Genomic DNA, 16972 nt, shown 5'->3' on the forward strand with positions numbered 1-16972 from the left:
GGATTTGTTACATAAGGGAGTTAGCTCAATTCAGCATTCTATCAAGTTGAAATATATCAAAATTGGGACATGAATATCATGGTGTCATAAACAGAGGACCATGTCAACTTAAGTTAATAGGATTTTTGGAAAACAAAGCATAGTCAATCTCTCTCTTCTCTTCTCTCTCTCTCTCTCTCTCTCTCTCTCTCTCTCTCTCCTCCCAAGCTTTTGTCTTCTACGTTCGTACTTGTTTTCTCTTACCCTTGGAATCACTTCAATTCAATACAAATGCGGCTAACAAAGCACTCTAGTTTTAGCATCTTATATTGATAGAGAACCGGTCTCCTAATGAAAAGCTGTAACTTTTGTTATCATTGGAGATATTTAATTTCACAACCAGGGGTATTTTGGGCATTTCGAAAGATTTGAAGGGCATTTTGGAAATTTATGACAGAATATGGGGGGGTATACTGGGAGTTTTTTAAATTTGAGGGGTAATTTGACAATTTCCACAAATTAGAGGGATATTTTGGTAATTTTTCCTTTTTTAAACTTAAAAACTTGACTTCTTGGAAAAGGGGGAGTTAGCTCAATTCAACATTCTATCAAGTCGATAGATCAGCACATGATTCTAGCTTTCTTGATCCTTGATACAAGTTCATCATACTTGGCGCCCTTCACTTGAGACACAAGGCTACTATTCTTGAAAATCTTGAAAGTTGGTAGGAGGCTAGCCACAAAAAGATTTAGAAATTTTCTCATGTAGGAAAACGGAGTCTTTCTTTGTTGAGCTTATATGTGAAGCTACTCAATATATGGCTTCTCTATATATGGCACCCAGGTCCCCTCTATATATACATATATCATCTCATGTGTGTATTCTACACACTTTGGGGTTCTATTTGTGCTCTCTCTCTCTCTCTGTGTGTGTGTGTGTGTGTGTGTGTGTGTGTGTGTGTGTGATATCAGAGCAGTACGTTTTTGTTTTCGGTTTTTCTCCTGATTAAAAACAATTTTGCAGAAACTACCAGTGGAGGGAGCCAGAATCGATGTGATCTACAACTTTGCAGAAGAAAGTTTTTTCAAATTCTGCACCGATTTTGAGTTATCGTTCGCGGACTGCGTACATACCTGGAAAGCAACTTTCGCTTTTTGTTTTTGATTTTTATGCTATTTGAAAACGATTTTGCAGAAACTACCCGAGAGAGATGGGAATTGATGTGTTCTACAACTTTACAGAAAAAAGTTTTTTCAAATTCTGCATCGATTTTGAGTTATCGTTCGCGGACTGCGTACATGCCTGAAAAACAACTTTTGTTTTATGTTTTTGATTTTTCTCTTAATTGAAAACGATTTTGCTGAAACTATTTGCTACAGGCATCAGAATTGATGTGGTCTACAACTTTGCAGAAAGAAGTTTTTTCAAATTCTGCACCGATTTTGACTTATCGTTCGCTCGCAGACTGCGTACATGCCTGAAAAGCAACTTCGCTTCTTGTTTTTGATTTTTCTCTTGATTGAAAACAATTTTGCAGAAACTAGTCTTTGCTGCCATCGGAATCGATGTGGTCTACAACTTGGCAAAAGAAATTTTTTTCAAATTCTGCACTGATTTTGAGTTATCATTGGCGGACTGCGTACATGCCTGAAAAGCAACTTTCGTTTTTTTTGTTTTTTGTTTTTTCTCATAATTGAGAACGATTTTACAGAAACTATTCATATGAGCTGTCGGAATCGATGTGGTCTACAATTTTGCAGAAGAAAGTTTCTCTAAATTTTGCACCGATTTTGGGTTATCGTTTCGGACTGCGTACATGATAAAATTTTACTTTTTGCTTTTGATTTTCCTCATAATTGCAATTATATTTTTTCTTCATCAATCATATATTTGTTACTGACGTAACTTTGCTACAGAAGCCAGTTACATATCGTTCCGATTCAGTCGAGCCGTTGATGATTGTCTACATTCTATCGACCTACTGTTGGCACATGATCTTTTGTTATATGATATACTCGTTCATTGATTTTCGTATAATTATTCTTCTAGAGATATAGTTTATGTCGTTTTATTGATAATTTCTCGTTGATACCATAGTGATTTTGATGGTACCATGATGATGTTTTGTTAGTACTTTGATCATGATGATTTTCGTTGATACCATGATGATATTTCATTGATACCATGGTTATTCTCGGTGTTGCCATGATGATATTTCATTGATACCATGGTTATTCTCGGTGATGTCATGATGATATTTCGTTGATTCCATAGTGATTTTCGTTGATGCCATGATGATGTTTCGTTGATACCATGGTTATTCTCGTTGATACCATGATGATGTTTCGTTGATACCATGGTTATTCTCGCTGATATCATGATGTTGTTTTCGTTGATACCTTATTCTCGGTGATTCCATGATGATATTTCATTGATTCCATGGTGATTTTCGTTGATATCATGATGATGTTTCGTTGATACCATGATGTTGTTTCGTTGATACCATGGTTATTCTCGGTGATACCATGATGTTGTTTCGTTGATACAATGATTATCCTATGATGCTTTTCGTTGATACCATGATAATTTATTCATTTTTATTGATACAATGATGATATTTTGTTAATACTTTGATGATACTCATTGATATCACTACGTTGATAAATGTCATTTTATGTAGTATATACACATGTTATTTGCATCACGTATCATGCATCTTGTACTTTTTATGTTCATACTTTATGTCCACATATGTTGTCGTGCGTATATATGTCGTCAAAAGAGTGGCGTCGCGAACCATCTCTTATGGCATTGTGAACGTAATTATTTCACTAACGATGCTAATAATTTTCATGACTATGTTTTTTGAGTCTATGATCTATGTATGAATGATCAAAGAATTGATTTCATGAAGACAAACTTGGTGACAATAAAAGATTTATGAAGACGTGTTTGGTGATGCTATTTTGATGACAACATGAAGATATGTTTGGTGATGCGATAGTGATGACAAGGTACACATCAGATTCACGGAGATACTTTTGATTACGACCTAATTGATAGCTTTTACACCTCTTTATTGAACCTTTGTATTGATTATTGTATTTGATAGGATAGGAGTAATGTAACTCCTCATAAAGCATTCATTGTAACAGGAGTGATGTAGCTCCTAATAATATATTCATTGTGAAAAGAGTGATGTAGCTCCTCATGAACATTTGTATATTCAATGATTTTTATAATATAACGGTGGGTGTATATAGAGCTATGGGTTTTTCCCTTGATCGTAGTCCAAGAGTTTTTTCATCCACAATTAGGAACCCTTATTTGAACGGGGGTGTTGAGCTTATATGTAAAACTACTCAATATATGGCTTCTTTATATATGGCACCCAGATCCCCTCTATATATACATCATCTCATGTGTGTATTCTACACACTTTGAGATTCTATTTCTATGTTCTCTCTCTCTCTCTCTCTCTCTCTCTCTCTCTCTCTCTCTCAACATTCTCAAAGTTTTTCATACAATGCATAATATCATGAGCTTCTGCTCGAGAGGCACCGCATACCTAACTAGGTACGATTGGGGACAGGGGACCGCCGGCCCATTGCATTTGGGGTCCCCATCCCCCAATCGTACCTAGCTAGGTATGCGGCACCTCTCTCACAGAAGTTCATGTTGTAGTAAATCACAATTGTGGGAAATATTGTGAGAATTTGTCCAAAACTTATTGTGAATTAAGTGCGAGATGACTGCAAACGGTCTATTCTGTGAGGTGTTATCTAGCTTGATGAAGACCACATCACAGTACTTTTCCGACAATTTCACAAGTTTGGGATAGATTAGTCGACACGGACTGGAATACATGTCCAGCGCTACAGGCTTGTCACCGGCATCCTCCAAGGCAGACCAAAGAGAATCCTTGTCCACTGCCTTCACTGTGTCAAGCCCTCTATTGAAGAGCATGCGTGAGTTCCAATCACCTTCCAAAGAACGAGGAACCGGTGGTGCAGCAGGGCATTGCAAGAGCCTCGATTGACTGCACCTTGATGCAACTGTACTAGAAGACTAGCAGGAGCTGCAGACGCCGGAGCAGAAACGGCTGTCGATGGCGCACACCTTATGGAAGACGAGAGTCTCAAAGATCTGCCGCTGGAGGGATCCTCGATGAGGCTTCTCCTGATGCAGCTTGCCTTGGCGCAGGGGAGCAGAGGGCCGCCATGGCCACTTCCTTAGCTTCGTTTATCCTCAGGCCCTTCCACGAGACCAATGTGGGAGAATATTCCGCGGGGAGGGTACACAGAGTAGCCGGGATTTCGCCAGTACTCTTGCGTAGACCTAGCCCTCCGGAGAGGGAGCGCTGATCTCGCGAAGCTGAACAGCTCCTCACTACTGCCCATGGGCCATGACCATCTCCCTCTTATGTCCAGATGGCAGCAGGAAAAGCTACTTGCGACACACATAGGCTAGTTGCGAACCGTAGACAAAGCAGGGAAAAGCTAGTTGGGAAATATTGTAGAAGAAGCAGCATCTCTAGAGAGAGGAAAATGTGTCTCTCTCTCTCTTTCTCTCTCTCTCTCTCACATCAGGTCTTGACTCTTGACCCTCACTCACTCTCTCTCTCTCTTTAGTTCAAGACTTGTCACGTAGATTTTTGAGATCTCTCTTAGTGAACAAGAAAAGAAAACTATAAAAACTTAAAGTGCAGCATATTGGCTATCATTGTTTCCTCTTAAACACCAAGTCTTAAGTCCAAGACTTGTTAGAGAGAGCTCAGAGGTCTCTTGATGTATTCTTTCTTCTCAAATGGTGGCTAGTTCTTGAAAACACATTCAATATCAAGGGTTGATATATAGTGAACACTTTTTGCTGGAAGGCAAGGGTTGTGGAAAGCATGTACTTGCCACTCGTCTATCTCCTTGATGGTGTAGGCAAGTCGAGTAAATGGGAGTGAGATGATCCTTCCCTCAAGCAGACGAGCATTCATCTCCCCCCCTCTCTCTTCTCTCCATCCTTAACTTGACCCCAAAGTCCCAAAACGTGCATGGAACTCCTCTTTGCTTACACATGACTAATCTCAGTTAGCCAATTGGACCAACTCTTTCTTCATATTCATGGCTGCATGCTAGCTTGGTTAGTCGCACCTTCAACTCAAACCCTAAGCTAGTATAGATTTGCACTCTTCAAAACATGGTGCAAAGTTACACTCCATGCATGTTAACTACTCTTTGTCTCTCTCACCCTGCATTCTAGTAGTTGAAAGGCAACAAGGTCCTGGTAGCATGGCATCATAGGTCTCTCTCTCTCTCTCTCTCTCTCTCTCTCTCTCTCTCTCTCTCTCTCTTACAAGGGTGCTTTGTAAGTAGGGATGCCTGCAAATGATTTACGAGTGTTGCTTAAGTGACACCTAATAATTTGCCCCAAAAAATTATAGGTGCATTGCTAAGAGCGTCGCTAAGTGCATTGCTAAATGTGACTCTCTTAGCGACGCTTACAAATTGGAAGGCATCGTATAAGCGAAGGCGTCGCTTATATGACGGTAAAAACTTCAAAAAAAATCCCTAAATTTATCGTGAGAACCATTTTGACTCCTGCGGCATGCACAACTGAACAGAGTTCTCTAGCGATCCCCATGCCATTGCTCTTTGGCTCTTCAGCAGCCCCCACCCCATCTCTCCTTTGCTAGTAGGTACACACACACACACACACACACACATGTGAATGAAATGAAATGTTGGAGAGAGAGAGAGAGAGAGAGAGAGAGAGAGAGAGAGAGATGAAATGAATTGGTATAGTAATGTCTTCAAAAGGCCAAAATGACCTATCATATCAAATGGTTACAACCATGTGTGACTCTAGTACAATGTAAAGGGAACATAAAGATAAAAATAAATTAGGGTACCTAGAGTGGTCAAGTATGCAAGCCTAACCTATATCCTCATCATCATCAGTGTCCTCATCACGTAATACATCAACCCAAAACATATGGGGAGTGGGTACATGAGGGCTAATGAGGTGCACAACGGGGGAAGCATACGAACGATCTAGTAATCTCCACATGTGTAAGAGACAATGATGGTGCATCAAGGGATTACTGGAAGGGAGGCAAGTTGTCCATGTTGAACCCGTGTATGCGATTATACTTATGCACTAAAGACAATAGACGATTAGGAAATGCATAATCGCCGCCACGAGTCTCGCTCTCAAGGCCAAGAGGCGAAGATTGTCACAAGATGTCCATTTTCAATTCTTGAATTGCATGATCATGTTGTCGTTTGTGAGAATGATGAGTAGCTTGATCATAGATGGTATCCTCATCATCAACTAGAGATGCATGTCCCTACTTGTGAAATATTGTTTATATTATTGACACAATTAGGTCTCCCCAATCTCGGAAAAATAAAAAAATCTTTCGAAATATACTAAGTGTGTAAGTGAAATATACTAAGTGTGTAAGTGAAGGGTAAGTTTAGGAAATGGAAAGATAGGTGAAGGTGGAAAGTTGGACATATGAAGGTGAAAAGTCAAAAGACATATGAAGGTGGAAAGTCAAGACAATTTTTGTCCATATAAAAAGGTGTTCTATTTCACATTGTATATTTGTGTTCCTCTTCTCATTGTTTTCCTTTTAGTGTTTTCTTCTCTTTAAAGTGTCCTCTCTCTCTCTCTCTCTCTCTCTCTCACGTGCGCGCAAAGTTGTATTTGTCCTTCTTATGTCCGACTGATACCTATTGCAAGTCTACGTGCTTCGTCATTGCGTGTTGCTACGTGTTATAGACCAGTGCATCATTTTTGTTGTTATTGAGGGAATCTTAAATTAGGAATACCTTTTAATTTTTTTGAAGCCATTAGGAATACTTTTTAGATATTAGCTATAAGAATTTAAATAAACATAAATTAGAATAAAGAATACTAACCATACGTTGATCTCGATGTGCGAGCGTTGGTGCATGAGCATAAACACCCCAATATACCTCATGTGAAGGACATTGGCATCGCGGCCTTCGATGTAAACCTCGACATCTATCTCACCAACATGAAATCCGTTCCTCTTCATAATAAATTGAAGGTGTTCTCTTTGAAGGCTCTTCATATCTCCTTGTATGAAAATGATCTCCATGGATATAATATGGAGTACGAGAGGAATCTGAATCTGTATTTAAAAAAATAAGTTAATTTAATTTGACTAAAGTACTAGTGTGTGTGTGTGTGTATGTATGTACTTAGGAATATCTTGTAGGTATTATCTATAAGAATTTAAATAAGCATAAATTAGAATAAAGAATACTAACCATAGCTTGATATGGGTGTGCAAGCGTTGGTGCATGAGCATAAACACCCCAATATACCTCATGTGAAGGATATTGGCATCGCGGCCTTCGATATAAACCTTGACATGTATTGCACCAACATGGAATCCATTCGTCTTCATAATAAACTGAAGGCGCTCGCTCTAAAGGCTCTTCATATCCCTTTGTATGAGAGTGGTCTCCATGGCTATAATATGGAGGGGATGGAGTACAAGAGGAATCTGAATCTGTATTTAAAAAAATAAGTTAAATTTAATTTGACTAAAGTACTAGTGTGTGTGTGTACTTAGGAATACATTTTAGATATTAGCTATAAGAATTTAAATAAAATAAATTAGAATAAAGAATACTAACCATAGGTTGATCTCGGTGTGCGAGCGTTGGTGCATGAGCATAAACACCCCAATATACCTCATGTGAAGGACATTGGCATCGAGCCTTTGATGTAAACCTCGTTATCTATCACGCCAACATGGAATCCATTCCTCTTCATAATAAACTGAAGGCGCTCTCTTTGAAGGCTCATCATATCTGCTTGTATGAGAGTGGTCTCCATGGCTATAATATGGAGGCGATGGAGTACGAGAGGAATCTGAATTTGAATTTAAAAAAATAAGTTAAATATAATTTGACTAAACTACTAGAGTGTGTGTGTGTGTGTGTGTATGTATGTGCATGCATATATACATACACACATACATACATACATACATGCATACAAAAAACATACATATATACTTAGATATATACATACATATATACTTACATATTATTTACATACATACAAATATATATGTATGTGTGTGTGTGTACATACATACATACTCAGATGCATATATACATGTATACGTGGATATATAAACACATACATACATAAATACATTTTTACATACAAACATACATTGTTTTCTCTTGTTATGAACACAAACAGGTACTATGCTATGGTCCCTGAAAATAAGAGACCTTCAAGATTCCATGAGGAGTCATGGGCCCACTTTCGACGGGAGATGCGATTACGGGTAGCATTCTAATTTCTCGTAGCAAAATGTATGTCAATTTATAATTTGAATTTCTAATTAAATTACTTATGTATTCACCCTATAAGGTAACTTTAATATCATTTTATTTTCAATGAATGCAATGTAGGAGGCAGCACAAGCTAGAGTGGCGAGTGGCCACACGTCCCACTTGGGTCACATGGGCAAGGATGACTTCATAGACACGTTTGTAAGTATATATTTATAGATTTTCATAGCATAGTTTTTAGAATGATGTGAATTGAATAAGACCAACCTTGAACTTTGGATCTATTTTGTACAGACCAAAGATTATGGTCAACCTTCATGGTGACATACTAGGAATACAGAGCCTTGCAACGCATCCTTCCACCAGCATGCCCTTTTGTAATTAATATTTGTAACTTTGAGTTATCTGTTTAAGTTTACATGGTTTTAAAACTAGTTTTTATTTGTCAATCGATTTAATTTAACTTTTATGAATGCAAAAGGCTCACACGGCGAGAGATCTAGAGCTTGTTGCGAGAGAGGAGGAGAAGGGTAGGAGGATAGACGAGCAATGGCACGCGCTGTAGCTGGGGAAAAGACTTCACATTCTAGGAGATAGGAGGATCTTTCGAAAGAGTCTGACACTGATACATAGGCGTACCAAAATTTAGATAGATGATCATGTTTGGGTATTGACATTGTATATATACATACATTGATGACCTATATTTAGTCTACTTCAATCAGTTCTACTGTACTTGCAGTATAGTTTTGTTAAGTTTGTTCATTAATGTTCAATTTGTTTCAATGGTTTTTGTTTATACTTTCAAGTTTTTTGTGAAAGAAGTCATGGATCGCAAATCAACTTTCTTTAGCTATGAAGAATCTGACTACACATAATTGTCCACAATGATGAGTTATATCCCTTGGCAACCTTTTATTCAATTTTGATCTCTTTGCTTGGTCAAATTACTAGTTTCCTATTTAGTAGACTGTCTTATTCTAGATTTTGAAACACTTCTTAGCTTGTATGACATACTTATAATATTCAAGTTAGGAAACACCAATAGGATCTTAGACTCTAAGGATATCATTGATATGAGTCTCACTTCATTTGGCTGAAAATGATGGATCATGATCCATGTTATGGACTTGATCTCTTATCAGGTGGTTACACATCTAGAAGCTATATCTATAACCTTTTATAATGTTCTTTGGTCTATCTAGCAGTTTTTGTACACCTTTTTAATTTTGGTAAACTTTCTTTGATTTTTAGGCCTTTTTGATGACCCAACCTCCTAGCTATGTTTCTCTGTGTTGGTCATGTATGATGAATCTCTTTCTTGTCAAAAACTAATCTAGGGGTTATGGATTGTAATCCATCATTGGGAAGAGATGGACTTGAGATTTTGGCCAGTGACTACATATTATGTCTAGAGGCTATGCCTACAATCTTTTCTAATTTGGACTCCAAGGGTGTTGGGTCCCAATCCATCATTGGCATGATCTGGCCTTTAGATTGATGTCACTTATTGGTGAGGTCAAGTGTAAGTGTTTCCCAAAATCTTTTTTGATTTAGAGTTTAAAATATCAAGATCCCCTTGTAGGGTAAAGGGGCCAACTTAAGGCCACCTAAGAGGAAACACACACTCCGGAAAGCACGCTAAACAGAATCGAGTGCTTAGATGCTCAAAATGAAGATCGAGATCGTCTCTACTAGCATCAAAAATCTGGAATCAAGTTGCATTTATACAGGCAAAGAACGCTCGCACAACATTTTTTATGTGTATAAAAAATGGGTTTAAATAGGAAACTAGAATGGGGGGGCATTTAGAGCCATTGTGCCAACAAGGCTTGAACCCAAGATCTAATGGCCACGATTGCAAGTTGGCTACATTGTCCACCCCAACTCTCACCTATTTGTGTCTCACAATGGGTCCGAAAGTGCACAAAAAAACTGGCCCCGACAATCCTCCTAAAGGGGGGTGGTTTTTTATTGGCCCCTTTACCCTAGTGTGGTTTGATGAGTCTGAATTTGAGAATTTACCTATTTCTTGATTTTTGATTTGGCTACACAAATCTTTTAGCATCCTAATTGTGGAAATTTAATTTTGCAAGTGTTAAAAATTCAAAATCATTGCGATCCATCATTTTTGCTAGATTTTAGCACAAACTTACAAGAGGCGCTTTATAGGGTATATGAATAGAGTTCCCTTGATCTTTTGTGACTTGGTTTCAATTTTCCATGTTTTTATCACTTCTTTGAAATTATAGAGTCTTATGGTCTTTTTGTCCAAAGTATGGCCTTGATCCGATTTTTCTCAAACTTTTGCAACTCAGTTTGATGGTATTTTGGCATACTTACCCTACTCCTATGAAATATTGAAAAAACTAAACAAAACTTGAAATTGATGGAATGGACGACACTCTAAAGGTAGTGACAAACTTGACAATTGAAATGCTTTGAATTCGCTTTCAATCACAAAATGTTTGCTATCAAATGAAAGATCGAACCAGTCCTCAACTCCTAAACTCTATCAAGTGACAAAACTCTGTTTTGCCACTATGTTTCTAGTAACAATGGAATGGTTTTTAATTTGTAGTTGCACACAAGTATGGTTACAAGGTCATTTGACCATCATAAGATCAAATCTCTGGCAACGATGCCAATGTCATAAACACAACAGAGTGATCCTACATAGATACACAAGAGCAATCATGAATCAACAATAAGGTGTGTAACGGAAATGGCCTATGAACTTTGAGAATAGCAGAATTAGGAAATTCTGTAAAGCACTTTTGAGAGATTACTTTGTGAGCATAGCGGGTGAACTTAATTGATGGTAGAAACATAAACATGGTACCTGGTTAACTTGACATGAACATTACTTTTGCAAGAGAGAGAGTTTGGAGAACATAACAATAGTTGAGGACCGGATTCATATGGAGCCGGTCCCCCCTCCAATAGGCATTTGTATTATAGTTTCTCCCATCAAGAGAGACTTGGTACAATACAATCTTTGTGTTCCTTGTAACCTAGGTGATGCAATGAAGATGGAAAGCTTCAGCAATCACAAGCATAACATAAACTTGAAGAAAGCATTAACTATCCCAAGCCTCAGTCCCAAGGCCTCAAACACCTTCAAAGGTGGAGAGAGCTAGCGGGGAATGAGGATAGGGAAGAGAAAGAAGGAACATTCCATAGGAGAAAGAAATAGTTCCTCACTTATCATTACTCTTCTTGCTAGCATATATAATAGCATAGTAATGAAGATGGAGAAGATGGCAAGCTTAAGCATTGAAGCATAGCTCTTGGTTGGATTTGCATTCCATAGCCAAGTGTGTTGGTGTAGGCTTTCACTCTCACAAGCTTGGAGAAGGAGGTGGTGTTCCTCAACTTTCACCAAGTGGGATCTCGCGGAGGTCACCTAATAAAAATGTAACCTATCACGTGAGTTCAACAGAAGGGTATTTAAAGTTCTTGAAACTTACAGAAATATATATACAAAAGGGCATTATTTTTTCAAATTTGAAAAAAAATTACAAATTTTAAAAGAAAAGGGTACATTATATTCCTAACAAAATTCACAGATAAGGGGTTTTACAAACATGTCTTGAACGCACGTGATATGGTAGTTTTACACATAGTGAACCCCTCGAGGTGAGAATAGCCTTCCAAATGAGTGTGTGTGTGGAGTATATCCCCCTAGCACATTCCTTTCTTGCTTTGGGCAAAAATTCTACTTGCTACAAGCTCATTGGACCCCTCTCCCCTTAACCAATCACATCTAACATGCAGTGAAGCATATGGGTAGTCTTTTGACAAGTGTTCTCCTTACCCCTTAGAGAGAGAGAGCTTGAAAATATCTATATATTTGTTAGATGGAAGTAGAATTTCATTGGACCCCTCTTTAGCCCAACCAATAGCATTCAATCACACCATGTGGTTAAGCTTAGTGAGAGTCTGACATGTGTCCCATGTGCTCTTTTAGAATTCCCCTAACTTTGAGATTTTTATGCATAGGAAGTTTCTCAAGCAACTTCCTCATTAAGTGTGTAGGTTCTCTTTTTGACTCAAGCATCTTATCCCCCATGCATAGGAAGCTTCTCAAGAAAATTCCTCATTAAATGTGACAAGTACCTCAAGTACCTTAGTCATCAAGCATGACAAGCACCTTAGGTGGGGTTCCCACCTCAAGCATAGCCTTAGCTTGCTTAAGTTTAGGTCGGGTTCCCACATCAAGCACATCTCTAGCTTGCTTAAGTTTAGGTCGATTTCCCACCGCAAGCACAACCCTAGCTTTCTTAAGGTTCCCACCTCAAGCACAGCCCTAGCGTGCTTAAGTTTAGGTCGGGTTCCCACCTTAAGCTCAGCCCTACCTTGCTTAAGTTTAGGTTGGGTTCCCACCTCAAGCTCAGCCCTAGCTTGCTTAAGGTTAAAGGACTTTTAACACTAACCATTGGAGGTCTTTAATGAAGCTAACCCTAAGGTATTTTAAGCTTCATTAGTTGCACATTGCTCTTTGATAGACTACCTCCTTTTGGACCCCTATTGAGATGTAACCATCTCTCCTCTTGGTCCCCTGCTGAGGTAAGTCTAGAAGAACTTATTGCACATTGCTCTTTGATAGACCATCTCCTTTTTTGGACCCCTATTGAGATGCAACCATCTCTCCTTTTGGTCTCCTGTTGAGACAGGTCTAGAAGCACATGTCTCTATTCTAACTCTTGTTCTCGTTTATTTTCCCACATTAAATGATCAGTTCAATATGACAAAATCATTTGGTAAAGTTAGATATTATATTTTATGCCATTACCTCTCTCTTGAAATCATAGTCGTCCTCGACTATGAGGTAGAGAAGATAAATCCTAGTCATTAGTCCATGTTTCTTAGCGGGTAGAGGATCCCTTTTTACCCTACGACATCATTCCAAGATGGATGACTAGTCCATTTGGCGCTTGGGAGACGTAGCTTTCGCAAGCATGTCTACTCTTTAGTCCATATCATACTTCCAAAGTAGAGTGACGAGTTCTACTTGGTGTTTGGGAGACGTCGTCACCACAAACATGATTCTAACCATGCGTACGTTTAAATTTGTGCACAATAAAAAGAGAACTAGTCTTATAAGACAAAACCATTTTCCATTTAAAATGCATTTTCATATGCTTACTCTAGTGCAACATTGTAAGCATTGACAAGGTTCATATTATCCTTAAGCTAGGTTCTTTGCATTCATCTAGCATCTTTAAAAGAATAATTCTTAAACTTAATAAGATATCATCAAATAATCTTACCGTTTCTTAATACCTTGTCTTCATGTCATAGGATGGACTCATGTTGAAGTACTTCTTCTTGATCTTTGATTTTTGGAGGGTCTCCAACAACTATTGATTCTTTTGATGGCGCTCCTTTGTAAGGCTTATGTAGGTTCTCATGGAAACATGGTGCATGAGCCAATGGTTGGGCAACTTCAATTGATAAGCCATATCATTGACTGGCTTAAGAATTTTAAGGACCATAGTATCTTTTTGCTATTTTAGCATCATACTCTTGGTGGTCCGTAGGACTCTTTCCCGTAGTATGCCTCATACGAGCCTTGAGAAACTTTAGCAAGACCCAATCATTTTTCTTAAAGGCTAAGGCTCTTTTGTGCTTATTAGCTGTAGCCCTTTTTGCCTTTCCTGTGAGATGTATATAACCCCTTTAATCTTTGGAAAATATTCTTGCAGGTCTCAGCTATATTCATCAGTAGCGAAGATCTTCCCCTGTAATTGAAGTAGTAAGGGACTTTTGGATCTTCCCTCTTTAACCTCGAAAGGTGCTTTCCCCATAGAAGTGTGTACAATGTCATTGTACGCATACTCTATAAGAGGTAGGTACTTCTATCATTGAGAACATTGATTTGCTTCCATGACATAGGCTTTTAGTAGATTCAAGGATCATTAGATAAGTTATTTCACTTTGGTCATCCGTTTGTGGATGATAGGCCGAAAGAGAAATTTAATCTACTTCTTAGATTCCAAAAGAGATCCTTCTAGAAATTATTGGTCATTCTAGGATCTTTGGCTGACACTATAGATGTTGGAAATCCATGATTCTTGAAATTTTGAGATCTGAAGAGGGTTGCCATTTGATGTGCCTTAATAGTCTTTTGACAAGCATAGAGGTGTTTTCTTGTTAAGCCTGTCAACTGAAACAATCCAAGTTGCTTCCCTCGATCAATTTTCAACTTTTAGTATACCACGCATTTTGAAACATACTCTTGTATGTTTACTTTTCATGGTAGACCAAAAAAAATACATTTCTACTCCTCAAAGAGTAGACTATGGAATCCCTCTTTGCCCCGCATAAGGAGAAGTATGGGATTTATACATGACTTTTGTATTATATGGGTGATTAACACATAGCCTATTGCCGTTTGGAGATAACCATCCTTCAAGGTGAATGGTTTTTGTTTCTTTCCTATTGCAAAGGCTGTAATTACATACTTAAAGTCTTGGTCAGTAGCATACTCATCTATCATAAAAGACAGATCATTGTGAGTTTCTATAGACACCACATTTACCCTTGGTCGTTGTAAAAGTGCATCGACCACTTGATTGTGCTTGCCAACAATGTGAGCAATATGAAATTTAAATTTCAAAAAATAATTTTCCCACCTCATTTGTTTGTCGGAGAGCTTGGTTTGCGTCATGAAGTTCTTAAGGCTTTGTGATCCATTCGTAGGATGAATGGAGTCCCCAAGAGACAGTGTTTCCACGTGTTTAGTGCATATAGAATAGCTAATAGCTTTTTTTTGTATTTGCCCAATACTCACTTATTGAAGTTGAGTCTTTGACTCTCATATGCAATGGCATGTCCTTCTTGAAGCAAAATAGCTCCAAGGCAATCACCACAAGCATCAGATTGGACCTCAAATGGCTTTGAGAGATCTAGTAGTGTGAACACATGTTGAGAGATAAACTTCTCACAATCTTCTTGAATTTTTGCAGTCCATGAATACTTAACGTTCTTTTTTTGTTAAGTCATGTAATGGGCACACATACCTACAAAGCTTCATACCTCTTGTACATTCCTTGGATTAGGCCATCTTTTTATTACCTCTAACTTTGTTGCATCCATATGGGTGCCATCTTTAGAGATATTGTGACCTAAGTATTGAATCTCTTGTAGAAAAAATCACTTTTCTTTTGATTAATGAAAAGCTTATTCTCTCTCACAACTTGAAAGGTTACTTGGAGGTGTTTCTTATACTCTTCAAGAGAATTTGGATGGCGTGAAGATTTTTGTCCATCATGAGTTTGAATGCATCTAGAGCATTTGTCAGGCCAAAGCTTGTAAATTATGAAATAGATTTTCTACCCGTGGCACAGGAAATCTATTTTTTATAGTGATCTTATTTAGTGCTCTATAGTCGACACACATGTGATACGTGTTTTCTTTCTTTTGCACTAAAAGCAATGGTGAACGAAATGGAGAGGAGCTAGACCTCACCATCCCCCCCCCCCCCCCCCTCCTTTTTTTTAATGCATTCATGCACTTGCCTCATGATGTCCTCTTGTTGAGCTTGTGAAACTCGATAAGGAGGCTTGTTAGGCGGTGAGCTTCTTGATCGGAGCTCAATTGCATGGTCATCATCCCTCATTTTAGAGATAGCTCACTAGGGATGCCATCAATGAAAACATCTTGGAATCCTTTTAGAAAATTAGACAACTCTAATTCCTCTTGATTCCCTTTATTGCAAGGATATGGTGTTCCCCAACTCATTAGCATCTATGTACATGCTCTTTTCCCTGTAGGTGAAGTAGATTCTCCTTTCAAGGAACTTCATGTTGGAAGCCATGCGCTTAAACCATGGTGCCCCAGCGATAACATTCTCATGTTTGAGAGGGGAGATGAAGAAATCCTCTTTGTCCAAATAGCTTTGTACATGAAGCCTTGATTTTCCAATGAAAGAAGTAACTGAGACGTCTTGCCCCTTGATAGCTCCATTGGCTTTCAATGCATCTCCCATCTTGTGGGCTTGTATGCCTAGCTTAGTGGTCAACTCCGTGGATATGAAGTTGTGAGTTGAACTAGGGTCAAACAAAATAAAGGCATCATGCTCTTGCATATTTTCCCAAGCATAGGAAAGGAGAAATCCTTGGCAATGAGCATCCTCTTTTGGAGCTTCAAACATAGAGACTCTAGGAGTCTCATTGCAGGAAATTCTCTTAGGGCAAGGACGATAACCATGGCCTTGCTCCCCACACTTAAAACATTTGTGGTCCTTACTAAAAGATTCTAGCTCTTTAGGAGAGAGTTTATATTTACCTTTGTAAACTCCCTTCTCCTTGGACCAATTGTTGTTGTTATTGGAATAGCCTTGTAAGAATTTTGGGTATTGGTTTTCCCTATGGCATCATTTTTGTCTTTCCTTTCCATGGGCTTGACACTCTGTCTAGACCCTTGTTGGAAATTGATGCACGAAGCAACCATGGTGTGGTGGATTAATTTGGTGATAGAACTAGGCCGTTGAGAGTTGACATACTTGGTCATCTCTTTGGGTAATCTCGCACAAAATTGTTTCTTTTGCACGGAAAAGTATATCTTTTGAAAGATAGTAGTCTTGAGATGTAAATCCCAAACTTGTCCACATATTTGTGGATAGAATCATGAGAGAGAAGCTTTAAACTTC

General features: G+C 38.4%; 1 pseudogene; it reads right to left on the reverse strand.

Annotated features, from left to right (window-relative positions):
- Positions 1-600: 600 nt before the first annotated feature.
- LOC147432228 (thioredoxin F1, chloroplastic-like) lies at positions 601-4202 on the reverse strand (annotated as a pseudogene).
- Between the last annotated feature and the right edge of the window lie 12770 nt (positions 4203-16972).

Source organism: Adiantum capillus-veneris, chromosome 20, assembly GCF_014529385.1.
Source record: "Adiantum capillus-veneris isolate H3 chromosome 20, ASM1452938v2, whole genome shotgun sequence".
Classification (NCBI taxonomy): Eukaryota; Viridiplantae; Streptophyta; class Polypodiopsida; order Polypodiales; family Pteridaceae; genus Adiantum; species Adiantum capillus-veneris.